At 25.7% G+C, this 6873-nt stretch overlaps 1 long non-coding RNA gene across 1 annotated transcript; it reads right to left on the bottom strand.

The window, feature by feature from the left end:
- On the bottom strand, window positions 1-1364 carry LOC114414214. Its single transcript, XR_003667160.1, has 2 exons — window positions 1215-1364; window positions 1-249 (listed from the first exon to the last, which is right to left on the bottom strand). It is a non-coding gene; the product is annotated as an uncharacterized LOC114414214 (long non-coding RNA).
- Between the last annotated feature and the right edge of the window lie 5509 nt (window positions 1365-6873).

Below are 6873 nucleotides of genomic sequence, written 5' to 3'. Positions count from 1 at the left end.
TTGGCCATAAATATATTAACCTTATTTTATTATTCTTTTGTATTCAAATTGGAACAATTGATATATCATTCTAGGAAGAACAATCGTATATACAAATACATTTGTAAGGATTTCTGCCAATGCAATGTCCAATTCCATGATATTGTTGAATGCAATTAGCCCGACACTTAGTGAGGTCACAATTATTAGGATCCAACACTTTTGAACATTTGTCATCTGTCATCATTGCTCCACTTGTCCTTGAAATAACTATGTAGATACAAATACAATGTTAAAAAGATAAATTCTCATAAAAAAATCATATAACCGTTAGTTCTCATATATATATATATATATATATATATATATATATATATATATATATATATATATATATATATATATATATATTAAACCAATCAAATTTAGTTAGGTAGTTATATTTTTATTTTAACCGTATTTCATTTACTTTGTTCTTGTCAGCAATACTAAATAATAACATAAATGTTAAATATGTTAAAGATTTTTTCTTTACCCATATTATCAATTGTTTGTTATAGTTGTGATGTTTTAACACATTTCTTACTTTTATGTGCCTAATTCAAGACAATATAATCATAAAAATTAAAAATATATTATATTTTTTATTTTAATGTTATATTTCACGGCCATTTAATCCTTAATTTCTATTAAATTTTGAATTTTCCAATTAAGTCTTTTAACTAAAAATTAAATACAAAATCATTGGATCACCAAAAGATGCATGTCAAGATTAGAGACTCAATTTTTATATTTATTTTTTAGAAAAGGAAGGGATAAATTAAGAAGAGAGAGATCTATGCCTAAAATATAAAATGTATAAATTAAAAGCATTACACACACACACACACATATTTATATATATACATATACATATACATATACATATACATATACATATACATATACATATACAGAGAGAGAGAGAGAGAGGTTGGTAGGATGATTGAATTAAGGGTTTTGATATAAGGTAAAGTCATGAGTCTAAAAGTAATTTATTTTGATTTTGCAAAATGAACAAATCATCTAAAATAATTTATTTTGAAAAAATTTAAATACTTTCATTTGGAATATTGAGTTCATTGCATCAACACCACATAAACAACATCCCTAGCAAAGAAAGATAATAAGAAACCAAGCAATATATATGTGTGTAGAGACAAAGAGGAGAGAGAGGAAGAGATAAATTACTTAACCTGTGAAGATAAGAGCAAAAGCAAAAATTATTGTGAAAGAAATCTTAGCCATCTTTAAATCAACAATGTCAATAGCAACTTTGCCTTTGATGTTTGAAGTGAGCTATAGTTTGATGTGAAGTCATGAATTTATACAAACAAAATCATCATTTGAAGCATAATTTCAATAACAATTTGCCTTATTAATTTATATATATATATATATATATATATATATATATATATATATAATTGTTTCGATAAGAGATCTTTTTTTGAAATGGCAAAAAATATTGTTGTCGTCTAATGTCAAATCTTTTATGATATAAAGTAGAATACGTAAGCTTAAGTTTTACCCACAAAAAGTTAAAGGACAAAATGGTAATTTCAAATATGAATGTAAAATATTTAGAAAATATATTTAATGCTTGTCGGTTATAAATAAATCCTTTATTTTTTTTATTCTATAAAGTAGTATACAAAGGTTAAGTTTTTTCCATTAAGTTAAAGGATGCAATGGTAATTTTGATGTGAACATTAAAATATCTAAAAATATATTTAACATTTGGCTGTTATAAACAAATCATTTAATGCATTGTGATCCCAAAAAATTTATTGGACATAATGGTAATTTTGACCGTGAACATAAAAATATCTATAAATTATATTTAATACTTGACTGTTATAAAAAAATCCTTTATTACTTAAAGGAATATACGTTTTGAAAAGTTCCTCCACTTCTCCCACCTCCTTTAAGGGGTAAAATAAAATCAAGCTTTAATCATTATTTATTTCTTCAATTAAAATTCAAAGTGCATTTATGAGGATCATGTCTAAAGAAACTAGTTTCCACAACTAAATTACATTGTGTTTATAAGCCTTAAAATTATAATTTGATTTACAATATACAAAACCACAAGAAATATTTATAATTTGATTTACAATATAAGCCTTAAAATTATATTATTAATCTTTTATTATATAAAGAAATATACAAAATCACAAGATTTTTCCCCAAAATAATTTAAATGACTCAATGATAAATTTGCATCTGATCTTCAAAGTATCTAGAAAATGTATTTAATGCTTAACAATTATAAATAAACCCTCTATCTTTTATTATATAAATTAGTTTACCCAAACTCTTGTTTTCTCCCCAAAAAGTTAAATGACACAAAGGTAATTTCAATTGTCAACATTAATATATATATATATATATATATATATATATATATATATATATTTAAATGATCATGTTTTAATCATCATTTATTTCATTTGATTATTTATAATTTTTATAATATTAATATACATAAGCTCAAGATTCTCCCCTCCCCCCAAGAGTTAAAGCCCACAATGTTAGTTTTGAATGTGAACATTTAAATATCTAGAAACTGTATTTAATATTTTACTACTACAAATAAATCATTTATCATTTACCATAGAGATTAATTGGGAAACACCGTGAAATAAACAACACAACAAATTAAAATAATTCATTATGCCACATTAGATTTTAATTAAAAATGATTTTAGAAAAACCTAAAAAAGAATGAAGAGCAATTAGAGCATGCTTGTACCATGTTTCTTTGCCTTTGTCTTGACACCCACGAACATAATTTTCCTGGTTTCCATTTTCCAAATGTTAATGTTTAGAATTTGATATTTGCTTTTGTGTTTCATATTTATTACATTTCTCAATGTTTGGTATCTTGAAAACTTTTTATTTCCTTCTCTTTTAATGGGTTGAATTTAGGTGTGGCCTCTTCTATGCTACTTGCATCAAAATAGGCACTTCAAATTAATATTTGGCTAATGCAAAATCATTTCTCACAATAGGATTAAACTTTTCAAATTGAATTGATTTTGTTAGTTCTTATCCACTCATATGCATCATTGTTAGATCTTACCCACTTATTATTATTAAATAATTTTATACAAATAAAATTAATTTTTCATAAATTTTTACTTTATAAATATTGTTTTATTATCACTAAAATAGTTTTAGGCAAAGAATTTACGTAATAATTTTTAATTTATAAATATATTTTTTCATTTAATGATATAATTATTGCTCAAAAATTAAAAAAAAAACAAGTTTTTATTGGAAAACATTTAATTTAAAAGGAATGTTTAAGATAAAAAAAATTAACAAACTACTTCTACTTATTATTATTTTGAGCTCTTATTTCTAACTTTAATTTGTACATAACTTTTAAGTCAATATTAAACTAGGCCAAACATACCTTAATAATTTGTATTAATTTTCTAGTTATAATAACCAATTTTTTTTCTAAAAAAAATACTGAAATCTTTTAAAATATATTAATAAGGAGGAAATGAAATGATATGACATAATAAACCATACAAACTACAACCAAATCAATAGGACAAGGTAGTACCTAAGTGGGTACTTAAATGATCTGCTTGACCAGTTGCCATTAAACTTTCAACACCAACTTCAAAAATTCCATATATTCAAAACATAATTGTCAAAAAGACATTAAACATCCATTAGTCTAAGTGAGTCTATATATAGAACGATACACACTTACAAAGTGGGGTGAGATTGTTAATCTGACACTTGTAGAAACTTCCTGCAACATAAAACGAAAATGCAGAATAGAGCAAATGTTAATGCATATAGAATAGCGGTAATACAAAAAACACATAGAAACTAAAAAATAAGGCTCTTTATAGTCATAGAACAACATTATTCTATCTTCAAAACAGAACATGACCCTTACCAATTCACGTTAGCTTGTTGTATAACCTTCAACAACCTTTGTACAACGAATAATCAAAATCCAGGATCCTGTTTAGGTTTTCGAGCATCCAACTGGAATCAAGAAATGAGATTGAAAGAAAACTATCAGGAAGCTAGGAACAAATGTTGAAACGAAAACACAACAACTAATATCTAGTTGAGATTTTTGCTATGAAGTGCATAATGAAGATAGTTGGCTCAGGTCAACTCGTAGCTCTGGAAGCTAGTGAGAAGAAAATTGTAACTTTTGAAATTGGAATTTGAAATAAATCGTGAAATGAAGGAACAAAGCAGATGAGGAAGCTCAGCAAGGGTAAATGTTGTTGAGGCTCGGCGATGTGACCTCCCAGGTCAGCAACCTAGTGTCATCGTAGCCTAACCTATTGATTTCAAAATGAAATTTGAACAAAAAACGCAAAACGATGGAGCAAAGATGAAGAAGAACAAAGGCGAGGCAGGAAGCAAGCGGGGAAATAAAATAATTTCAAAATTTGGAGGAGATGACACGTAGAAGAACTCATTGTTCTTTTATTACTAAAGATAGATTAAAGTTAAATAGTTGTGTAACACATCTGATTTTTTACTTCTCAAATTCTCACTTGTATAATTTTTTGATCTCTCTCCTTGTATGATTTGTCTAGGGTGTTACATATCCACCAACTTCTGTCCACTTTGTCCTCAAATCATATCATATTAGAAGAGATTTGGTCTGATATAATTTGTATCATCTTTGATTTTTGACTTCTCAACGACTTTTACACATGTCATGCTTATAATCCCTCCCATGATGGTGGATTCATTTGGTGGGATGTTACCGTTTAGATATTATCTAAGTTTGATCCTTAACAAAATTAATTATTAATCAAATTTTATTTACTTTCCAATGAAATTCTAGAGGATTTTTTGTCTAAGAGGACTCCAAATGGTTAAGATAAAAATTCAGGTTCGCTTGCACTGCTCCCCCTCGGGAGTTTTACCATTCAGGAATATTTTTTTATTTATTTTTTCACATGGGATAGTTTTCAAATTATTTTTGAAAAGGGGTAAGTCGTAACAAGTGTTACGACTTCTAATTAGAAGTTGTAACACCTGTTACGACTTATTATTATTTTTTACTTCTTTTAATTAAAATATGATGTGGCACAAAGACTCATTATAATTGGTTGTTTTTGTAAAGTTTCTGTAGGCTGATAGTCTGTCAACTTTAATCTCTTTATTATATAAAGTAGTATATGCACGCTCGAGTTTTCCACACAAAAAAAAAGAGATAAAGAACACAATGATAATTTTGATGTAGAAGAGTAAAATATCTAACAAACACATTTAATGTGTCGCTGTTATAAATAAATCTTTAATCGCTTAAAGAAATATCCATTGGAAAAAGAATATCCCCCCAAAACTCATGTTCATTTGAGGGATAAAATACTTATACATCTATTTCATAAAAAAATAAAATCACTCATTAATCCTCACTAAATTTGTCAATTAAAATTTATTGTCCATTTATGATAATGTATAACATTGGCCATAAATATATTAACCTTTTTTTATTATCTTTTGTATTCAAATTGGAACAATTGATATATCATTCTAGGGAGAACAATCGTATATGCAAATACATTTGTAAGGATTTCTACCAATGCAATGTCCAATTCCTTGATATTGTTGAATGCAATTAACCCGACATTTAGTGAGGTCACAATTATTAGGATCCAACACTTTCGAACATTTGTCATGTGTCATCATTGCTCCACTTGTCCTTGAAATAACTATGTAAATACAAATACAATGTTAAAATGACAAATTCTCATAAAAAAATCATATAACTGTTAGTTCTGATTGATATATATATATATATATATATATATATATATATATATATATATATATATATATATATATATTAAAACAATCAAATTTAGTTAAGTAGTTATATTTTTATTTTAACGTATTTCATTGACTTTGTTCTTGTCACCAATACTAAATAATAACATAAATGTTAAATATGTTAAAGATTTTTTCTTTACCTAGAGTATCAATTGTTTGTTATAGTTGTGATGTTTTTAACACATTTCTTACTTTTTTTGCCTAATTCAAGACAATATCATCAAATAAATTCAAAATATATTATATTTTTTATTTTAATGTTATATTTCACTGCCATTTAATCGTTAATTTCTATTAAATTTTGAATTTTCCAATTAAATCTTTTAACTAAAAATTAAATGCAAAATCATTGGATTACCAAAGATGCATGACAAGATTAGAAACTCAATTTTTATGTTTATTTTTTAAAAAAGGAAGGGATAAACTAAGAAGAGAGAGATCTATGCCTAAAATATGAAATGCATAAATTAAAAGCATATTATATATATATATATATATATATATATATATATATATATATATATATATATATATATATATATATCGTGTCCTAGAGGAATATTGTTTTATAGAGAGAGAGCGGTTGGTAGGATGATTGAATTAAGGGTTTTGATATAAGGTAAAAGTCATGAGTCTAAAAGTAATTTATTTTGATTTTTCAAAATGAACAAATCATCTGAAATAATTTATTTTGAAAAAATTTAAATACTTTCATTTGGAATATTGAGTTCATTGCATCAACACCACATAAACAACATCTCTGGCAAAGAAAGATAATAAGAAACCAAGCAATATATGTGTACGTAGAGACAAAGAGGAGAGAGAGGAAGAGATAAATGACTAAACCTGTAAAGATAAGAGCAAAAGCAAAAATGATTGTGAAAGAAATCTTAATCATCTTTAAATCAACAATGTCAATCGCAACTTTGCCTTTGATGTTTGAAGTGAGCTATAATTTGATGTGAAGTCATGAATTTATACAAACAAAATCATCATTTAAAGCATAATTTCAATAACAATTTGCCT

The sequence above is a fragment of the Glycine soja genome, chromosome 6 (genome assembly GCF_004193775.1).
Source record: "Glycine soja cultivar W05 chromosome 6, ASM419377v2, whole genome shotgun sequence".
NCBI classification, from domain to species: Eukaryota; Viridiplantae; Streptophyta; class Magnoliopsida; order Fabales; family Fabaceae; genus Glycine; species Glycine soja.
Note: the sequence above shows the minus strand (reverse complement) of the source record. Positions and strands in the feature narration are given on the sequence as shown.